Source organism: Sinocyclocheilus rhinocerous, unplaced genomic scaffold, assembly GCF_001515625.1.
Source record: "Sinocyclocheilus rhinocerous isolate Xijiao unplaced genomic scaffold, SAMN03320098_v1.1 scaffold1697, whole genome shotgun sequence".
NCBI classification, from domain to species: domain Eukaryota; kingdom Metazoa; phylum Chordata; class Actinopteri; order Cypriniformes; family Cyprinidae; genus Sinocyclocheilus; species Sinocyclocheilus rhinocerous.
The window spans coordinates 510,263-520,003 of NW_015629509.1; the positions used below are offsets into that span (position 1 = coordinate 510,263).

The 9,741-nt window shown below is 37.3% G+C and overlaps 1 protein-coding gene and 1 long non-coding RNA gene across 2 annotated transcripts in view; one reads left to right on the forward strand and one right to left on the reverse strand.

The window, feature by feature from the left end:
* The window catches only part of LOC107739013 (dihydropyrimidine dehydrogenase [NADP(+)]-like), a 202,235-nt gene that overhangs the window by 42,120 nt on the left and 150,374 nt on the right, over nt 1-9,741 (forward strand).
* The window catches only part of LOC107739014 (uncharacterized), a 13,602-nt gene continuing 7,188 nt past the window's right edge, over nt 3,328-9,741 (reverse strand). The window contains exons 2-3 of the long non-coding RNA XR_001639959.1: nt 5,721-5,726; nt 3,328-3,338 (exon numbers count right to left, since the gene is read on the reverse strand). This is a non-coding gene — a long non-coding RNA (uncharacterized LOC107739014). The remainder of the gene's footprint in view (nt 3,339-5,720; nt 5,727-9,741) is intronic.

Here is a 9,741-nt window from a genome sequence, read left to right on the forward strand (position 1 = left end):
TGACTGACCGCTCGCTCGCACCAACAGGAGGAGGAGACATGTTACTCTCTACACTGCACTCAACCTGAAGGGATTCCTACACTTTCAGTCTTTGAGGAGACATGAAAAACAGCGCATACCGCAGGAACGGTATAACGGAAAATATTAGAGGTTTTGAAACCGTGACATTTTCAAATCGCGGTATACCTTGAAACCGGTAATCGGCCCATGCCTAGTCCACGTCCTCCTAAAACGGCTCGTTTTAAACACGCCCTCACATGTCTACATCACTGTGTGGGAAGATTTACATATCAGCGCCCAAATGTTCACACAAAGAAAGAAGGTGTAACTTTTATTCTTGATGTAGTATTGTTGTTGCCGCCGGCGCCATGTTGTGGAGATGCTGTGTGTTTAGTTGTGCCGTTCTCAAGGCCGCCGGCCTCTGTTCACTCAAGCCCACCTTGTGTGACGCATTTTATGGAAGACTGTTTCCTGAACCTGCAGAGTAGCATACAATGGGTCTGTGCTCAAAGGCTGTTCTATAAAGTGGGGCAGTTCCAACTTTGCAAGGACAGTCTGGCGCTTCTGACTCACAGCCTGTAAGTAAATTTTTTATATTTAAAGAATTTGCCACTGATGATTCAAACACGAGTAGCGCTTGTTGTTTGTCGTTTCTCCGATCATAAAAGCAGACATGGTTTTATGTTTACTTAAACACAGTATAAGTCATTATAATCAGTAATTATGTCCCCACTGGATGCAACAAATGCCTCGTTTGTAATGGGTTTTATTGGTTTTGTCTCGCCGTGCCGGGAGACGGCATCACAGTGTGTTAAGGGGCGTAACATTTCCGTCACACGCTTGAGGTATTCAGCCAATCACAACACACTGGATAGCTGCCCAATCAGAGCACACCTCGCTTTTCAGAACGATGAGCTTTGCAAAAATCGACGCTTTTCAGAAAGGCGGGGCATAGAGGAGCAACAATAATGTACATTATGTGGAAAATAATGTGTTTTTGAACCTTAAACCGCATAAACACATTGCATTACACCATAATGTTCTACATAATGTTCTTTTTAGCAACGTCATATGACCCTTTTAATAATTTCATATTTTTGATGCTGTTGCTTGCTTCTTATAGTTCATAAGACATTTTTGCAGGTGAAATCAAATTGAAGTGTGCTTTTATCTCATGGGATTTATCTGATGTCACGCTGTTCACTGTTTCTGCCCACCGCAGTCCGCCGAAGTAAATGCGATTTTACCTGCTAATTACCAAGACAAAAACAGAATAAAGGAGAGTATGATTAGAAATGCAAAAAAAAAAAGAAGCTTATATCTGACCCTGTGGTAGGCTGGCGGGGTGGCGGAGGTGAGTGCAGATTGGTGCTGATGGAAAAGGTTCCTTCCCTCAATTACGCCTGTTCCAGGGCATTCAGTGTATAATCACACGGAAATAAGCCTGCGACATGACTTTAATTGAGGAAGTTAACAAGGTTAGCTACACTTCACCAATTTCACACTGCACAAATCACTCCGCAGACCTTCAAAATGAATATCTATAAACCTTTTACCCAAAAACAAGTGCTGGAGAATAAATTTAGGCAATCATGTCATTAATCTCCTGATAGAAATGGGAAACTGGCAGACCCTCTTCTTACACTCTCCAAGCTAAAGGAAGCAATATAACGTAGCTTAACTGTTCCTCTGCTGTGGCACACCTGATGTACTCAATTTTCTTTTGCTGGGGAAAATTAAGGGCTGAATTTAATCTTTAATTCAGTTGTTTTCACACCTTTTGACCATGCATACATTTACACTACCACTCAAAAGCTGAATTTATTTGATCAAAAAACAGTCATTTGTGAAATATTGTTACAATTTAAAATAAGTTTATTCCATTTTAAAATGTAATTCATTCCTGTGTTGACTTTTTAGCTTTTTTGTCTTCAGTGTCACATGATGCGTCAGAAATCATTCTAATATGCTAATTAGATTTCACCTGCAAATCCTTTATGAACTCTAAAAGGCAAGCAACAGCATACAGATATGAAATTGTTAAAACTTGAATATGTAAGAAGAACCGGGGCTAGTTGTCACATAAGAAACATTTCTTATTATTATCAACAGGTTAAAAACAGTTGTGCTGCTTCATTTTTTATTTATTTATTTTTCTTTTTTGGAAAATGTGATACTTTTTCAGGATTCTCTAATGGTTTTTCACAGGGGCTAGTTGTCACATAAGAAACCAATCTTATTATTATTAACATGTTGAAAACAGTTGTGCTGCTAATTTTTTATTTTTATTTAATTTTTGGGAAAATTTGATACTTTGTTTCAGGATCTCTGATGAATAGAAAGTTTAAAATAACAGCATTTATTTGAAATATAATTTTTTTATAGCAATATAAACTTACTGTCATGTTTTATTAATTTAATGCATCATTGCTGAATAAAAAAATAACTTTTAAAAATATCTTAGTGACTCCACACTTGTAGGTAGTGCGCATGACAAATAAAATTCATAATAAAAAAATAAAAAATCACGCATTTGATATTTGTAAATAAAGCAGTTACATTTCAGATGGCAGGAAAGATAAAAAGGCTTGAGTTGAGAACAAAAAAATAGAAACATACATCTACTAGTGGTTAAACGGATCGTAGTTGATCCGTGATCCGTACGGACCAAGCCCCACGGTTCGGCACGCATGTGATCCGCGGATTAAATGCAAAATTTAACCATAATAGAGTATAAGTTTATCATTTGTTTGTATTTACACAAGCAAGCGAATTTTAAACCATTCCAGAGAGAAAAGGCGAAAGGGAACTCGATTCGTTACTCGCGCGTTGTTCTCTAGTACATGCACAGCCGCACACACATGAAGCTTGCACACGCGTTTCAGACGGCGCGAACACAAAACTGAATCCTCTTCAGAATCCTCTGAACAGACACATACACATAAAATTATGACAAAATACCCATCTCGACAATCATTCAGGTAAACGCAGTCAGTTATGTCTCAAGTGAATGAAAACAGCTGAGAAAGAAATCGGATGTGATGTGTATCATTATATCGGATCCGTGCATCAGGTCTTAAAGGGACAGCGGCATATAAATATTGCTGCTGTCATTAATGATCATCAAACAACAAAACAGCAGTGATAAAAATCTATATTTAATTTATACAGTAAACACTATGCAGTGTTATTTTCCCTAATTATTACATTTCTGTATTTGAATACTACCAACCTTATTTTATTTGTAACATATTCTGTTGTATTTATCTATGCTTGTAATTTGTGTATTTGTTCTTATTTTTACTGGCTGTTCTCTTGTCTCTTTAATCATGTTTAAACTTTCTTAGTTAATCTAGTAGTATTTGCTGTGGTATCAAAGAAGTACTTTGCTTTAAGTAATAAATGGAAAGCAAGTTAAATTTAAATATTTTTATTTTCATGCTGATCCTAAAAATGATCCGATCCGTGGGTCAAAAACCATAATGTGATCCGATTTGTGATCCGTTGAACCACTAACATCTACATTTTGTCTGTTTTATTAAGCTAAGTATTCCCCAGAAGTTCGCCGTTCGCCTATTTCCTTTTCCTGTCAAGATGCCACCTTCCTGCAGAGCTTGTCTGTGATCTCAGTGAGAACGAGTGAAAGGCGCTGTAGGCAATCACCTGTAAACTAAGCGAGCAAGATCTTTTGTTTGGATCCTTTTTCAAGCTCCAGGCACTGATTTCCAGACCCGCTGAGTGACTCCAGGTGGTGAAGGGCGGCAGACCTTGTGCGGCCCGTCTGCAGCTGTGGAGGTGATCATAGAGGTCACAGTGAAGGTCAGGGGTACGGTGTCCAGTCACAGCATTAGTGAAGGGGCTAATGAATGCTCGTTCATGCCTCCTGCCTCGCTCCCCGTAGTGCTCCCTATTATTCAGACCGCTGTCTGTCTCTCTGGTGTCTGATCAGTCAGCGGAGCCGCATCCGCACTGTCACGGCGCTGAGGGATGGCCGCCCGTTCCCTAAATGCAAGCTTATGACTCACACGGATGTACCAGCCGTCATCTGTCTGCGCGCTGATTTGCTCTGATTGTCCAGCGGGCCGCGCGCTGGGCATCGTTAACCCCTCTGTCACTCCAGAGAGAGTGATGAACTTGGCTGGGGGTAAACATTGCCCTTAAAGCACCCCCACACACATCCAATAGATATATGAATTTCAATTGGATTTCAAATGGTCTGGACCTTGAGAGGACTTTGGGTGAGCTTTGTCAGTGCACCACTGTAGGGGAGAGTGCTTATATATTCAACCCCCTCAAGCGCAGAGATCAAGACCAAAGATTCACCTTCAAAATGACATCAGGGCCTTTGCGGTTTCTTTTTTTATTTTTCTGAATGGCTTATATTGAGTTTTTCTTCAGTTAATGCGAAAATGAGTGTCGCTGTTGTTGTTGCTCATACTTATTACTGCATATTTCTGCACAAAACTTCAGTGTCACTCGTCGCATACTTTTATGGACGTGAAAGATAACTCAAATCATGAGGCTTATTGAGGAGTGATTACTTTTCTAAGCAATCAGATGTAAGGTTTTCATTCAGCAAATGATGAAACAGGCTCAAAATCCCATGGACTGAAAAGGCCATAAGTGTCAGAAGAATTTGAGGATGGGCTTTTTTGATTCCCAGCAAACCACCTTGCAATGTTTTGGCAACAGCTAAAGAAAAAGTTATATTCTAGGATTATTTATTTACTATTATGACATTTAGTAATATTTTGTATTAGGTTTTATTTCATAATTTCAGTTGCATTTTATTATTAGTTTTAGTTAAAATTTTAGTAATTTTCTAATGTGCCTAATTTTTTTTTATTATTTAATATATTTTTTATTATATTAATATTTAGCTTTATTTTATGTCAGCTTTACTTTTAATAATTGTTGTACTTCAACTTATTTCAGTTAGGAAGCATTTCTAGTTTTTTTTTCATTCGTTTTTCCCTTAATATAATAAAAAAAATAATATACAAATATGTCTGTTTAGCTTTTTTTTGGTTGTAGTTTTAGTCATTTTAGTTCTTCAACATCAGTTTGTTATTTCAAATTTTTTCAGGTTTTTCATATAATATTTATAATATATTTCAGCTTTTATTTTAATTAACAAAAATTAACAGTTATTAATAGATTTGTTAACAATAACGGCACTGTACTTGAAACCACTCGCAACACATCATTAGTATTGTATTAGCAAAGTTATTTGGCCAACTCTGAAATCGTGGCAGTTTTTTTTTTAATGTTACTTTTAAGAATACGTTTTTTCTGCATTATCTTTCAAAATCGTGTCATCTTTTTGGAATGTTACCAGATTTGATATTAGAAATGTCATTTTGATAAATATACAAGAGTTGTAAACATTTTCTTACTGAAAATGATGGCATATTAAGGTAGTGAACAAATACAGTGCTGGTATACAGCACTTTTTAAAAAATTATTTTAGAATTTCATAAAACAATGATTTGGTGATTAGTGCTTGTGCTGGTGATGCTAGTTTGAGTACAGCATTTCGTGATCTCTTCTTGTCCTTTTTCTTTTTCAGTCCGGTGTGTGTGTGAAGAAGTAAGTGTGTGTGTGTTACTGATCAGTGGTTGGGTCATTTCAGCAGTTACCTCTGCTCATTACCAGCGCGCCACACCTGATCTCAGGTCAGAGCAGCTGCGTTAATTGTGAGATTCTGTTGGATTACTCACAAAAAGCTTGTGGGCTGATCTCCGTGGTCTTCAGCAAGTGATGTGTCGATAACATTCACTTTCTAGCAGCGCTTGCTAAGGTAACCATTACTTTTACTATTGCTATACATAGGGTAAGTGATTTGATTTGAATAGAAAACTAACTCATCCCAATATGCTCACAACCACCCACAACACACCCACAGTAAAGTTAAAAAACACTGAATTTTGTGAAGAAGTGAAAATGTAAAATAAAGTTGCAACTTTGTTCAGGTATAGCTTTCTTTTTTAATCAGCTAGATCAATGTTTAATTAACTAGAGAAATAAAAATATCCTCAGAGTAGGTGTTTGAAAGCTTAGCTACCACTGCTAGCATGCATTTGCTGAAATGTTAATCAAATGTGTGTGTGAGTGTATATATATATATATATATATATATATATACACACACAATTTACAAAAGAACTGTTTTCTATTTTCAGTTTATTTTAAAATGTAATTTAATCTTGTGACGGAAACCTAAATTTACTCCAGTCTTCAGTGTCACATGATCTTTCAGAAATCATGCTAATATGCTGATTCTTTATATGATTTGCATGTTTCAGCTTGATATTCATAAATGCAAACATGCCGTAGCATCGGAGCAAAGGCCTGCTCTCACCGGACCGTCCGAGAGTCTGCTTTAATTGGTTAAAAAACCACAAGTGTCGAAGCAATTAAGATGACAGGTGAAACTGTGCAGCAGGCATGTACATTTAACCTTACTTGTCCACTTTGACAGATCCTACATTCTCCCGCCGTATATGTTACCATGGTAGCCACGCATTTGATTCTGTGCAACTTTAAATACCTCAAAACGGGATTTCTGACCGATGGTAGCACCCTTAAAATTACAGTTTACGGTTTGTGTTCTTGTTATCTGAATGGACATTTTTATGGTTAGATCAGCTACAGCTGGATTAGGAATGTCACATCTAGAATGCTTTGAGTGATGTGTCAATCAAATGCATATGATCCTTCAGGCGGAGATCTGCACACACCGAGCCATGCAGGTCTCTGGCTCTTCATTTTTCAGTCTGCTGTGTTTGCAGCTGTTGGTTATCCCCCTGATCCCAGACAGACCCAGGCCGGGTGGTTTTGACAGTTCTGACGACCGCTGTCCTAACCCTCAGCGCACGGAGTAATCTCACCTCACCTGGCGCTCTCTTCCCACCTGTCCCCAGCCGAGCTGCACCGCTGACATCATTAAACTTGCATCCAGATGCCCGAGCAGACTGACACAGCTGCGTCTATCGGGCAAGACAGATTCAACACCGCATACGCGTGTGTTCAGCACAACCTGTGCCATGGATGAGAGTTAACAAAGCACTAAAACACAATTCAGAATAAAACTGAACAGGTTTGTGACTGGCAATGATCTCAACATTTGATCATTTGACTTACTGTGACAAAGGTTTTTTACTGTATTTCAGATGATTAAATAGTAACTTAGATTGGGGTTACACTGGAGGGAGATTTCAACATTGTAGGACAACAATTTCAAATCCAACTTAGATTGTTATGCTGATAACGTATGATTAAAATGTGATTAATATAATATAATATAATATAATATATTTTTATTCCATGTTGGCTTTACTGTAGTATATACTTTGAATAATACATATCTTTTTTAAATTAAAATTTGGAAGCTGTTTTTATTTAATAGCAAATTAAATTCAAACCCACGTTGCACAATATGAGTACTGCAACTAACCACCAGGCCAAGTGTCTGTCAAAAACATTATTTTATTTATTAATTTAATAAAAAAAAATATTTTATTTTATTTTATTTTTATTTTTATGCCTTTATTTGATGGGGCAATATGTTGTTGTGACACAGGCCGATCAAATGTCATCAACACATGCACTATCCACAATGCCACAGCTCCGGCCTTTTTGTTAATCTTTCTTGACATTTCTTAATCATTAGATTTCTATAGAAAGCTTTTGGCTCTTCGTGTGCATTTTATTTTTTCTACACCTGATGCTTTTAGTGCAGCATTCATCTGGGCTTTTTTAACTCCTTTGTTGTATTCCTAAAACACCCTGTGATTAAAAGAAGATACAATTTGCTGCAACCCCAAGATTATGAACAGAATTATTAGTTTCTCCAAGAAAAAGTGAAGAGCTGAATTTGTGGAGACAACTAATTCATAAAGGTAAGCAATCATTAAAATGGCAAATCCTGGGAGGCCTAGGTTTTATTGAATTGTACTTTTCCCGTCGAGGGTTCATTTTGGTTGAGATATAATGAAAACAATGAACTGGGAGATTAGCTTCCTCCACATTCTAGAACCCCATAATACACTCATCATGGAAAACATTCAAACGCTAGATTATTACTGAAGTAAAACGATAAGGTAGGAAGCAGAGAGAAAAGGGGGAGAATAAATCAGCTTGCTAATCAACAGCTCCTTTCATTTGAACGCATTGGATTATTATTTATTTTTTTGGGAGGGTAATAAAAAAACGGGAAGGAAAGAAAGGAAAAATTGTGTATGCATTTGATTGCGTTACAGCTCAGAAAAGCCCCGGCACTGTATCTAATGCACTACACTGCAAGGCAGTCTTTTCCTGAGCGCCGCTCTCAAAGCCCAGCTGAATTGCTGTGACCTAGAGCAATTCTTGAACAAATAAGATTGCCTTCGTATGTGCATTATTTTCTGTTGACATTTGCTAAGCACTTGGGCTGCTGGCCAGGGGAGACGGATGAGGGTCTAAAATGTGTCTGGATGTGCCGTGTCTTTAATGTTACCTTGGGAGGAGAAAAAAAGACAATGGTATTCCTGTCCACAGCCGTAGCGCAGAGCCCCGGCGTGTCAGAGGAGGGAATAGGTTATTTTATTCTCACTCTTTCTTGTTTTCGCCCTCTTTTTTTCTCCCCCGAGCTACAGTTTTTGAAAAGAGAGACAAAAACGCTCAGCAATCAACTGAAGGTGCCCCTCTCACAGATTCTCATTTTGATCTGTTGGGTCTCATCTTTATGAATGTGTTTATACATTTCGACCTGCCATGGAACATCTGTTTTTTGGGTCAGCTTAGAATTTTGTAGCATTTTGTTTTTCCCCAGAAGTCCACTTAGAACATTAGTCAAGGTTTTTTGCATCAAAACAGTCATCGTTTAGTTTTGCATGGCCGTTTTTCACCTTCTCTCTGACCCTAATAAACAAGCTGGATTTTGTTGCTGTAACTTGCAGGCTTCTATATGCAAATGACCTCTGTTGTGATTGGCTAATCATTGAATACAGGCATAGTTCATACACTCTAAAAAATGCTGGGTTGTTTCAACCCAACTTTGGGTCAAATATGGACTAACCCAGCTGTTGGGTTAAATTTTTTAATTAAAGTTTTAACCGAAACGTTGGGTTAGTCCATATTTGTCCCAAAGTTGGGTTGAAACAACCCAGCATTTTTTAGAGTGTACTCAGGGCCTAAAACTAACTTTTTTGCCACACCTGCCAATGGCCGGTGACATGATAAAATTTACCGGCCAAAATTTTTTTTTACCGGCCATGAAACTCTTTTTGCAAAAACAGGCTGTTATTACTACTACAATGACTATATTTACAATGTTTTTAATCTGTCCTGCTGGTGCATTTTCCCTAAATTTTACCTATTAATTATAGCCATTCAACATTACAGTATAATTGAAAGCCATTATTTTTAACATTTAATAGGCTCTGAAATATATAACAACTTTTAATTTAAGTGATTTTAAAACAATCTTCACATAAACTATATTATATATGCATAAACTATACATAGTAATCTTTATTCAAGCTACAAAAGTTAATCAGCGACTAGAACAGTCCAAGGATTTCTCTTTTTCTTTTGACTTCATCAGGTTTCACTTTAAAATCAGTGCTGTCTCTTTAAAACCTGATTCATATGACGCGGATCTGACACATATCCGATTTTCTCCCAACTCTTTATGGTCATTTAAGACTTTATAACTCATTTAAGACTACGTTTACAAGGTAACTCGCCAAAACCGCGCAT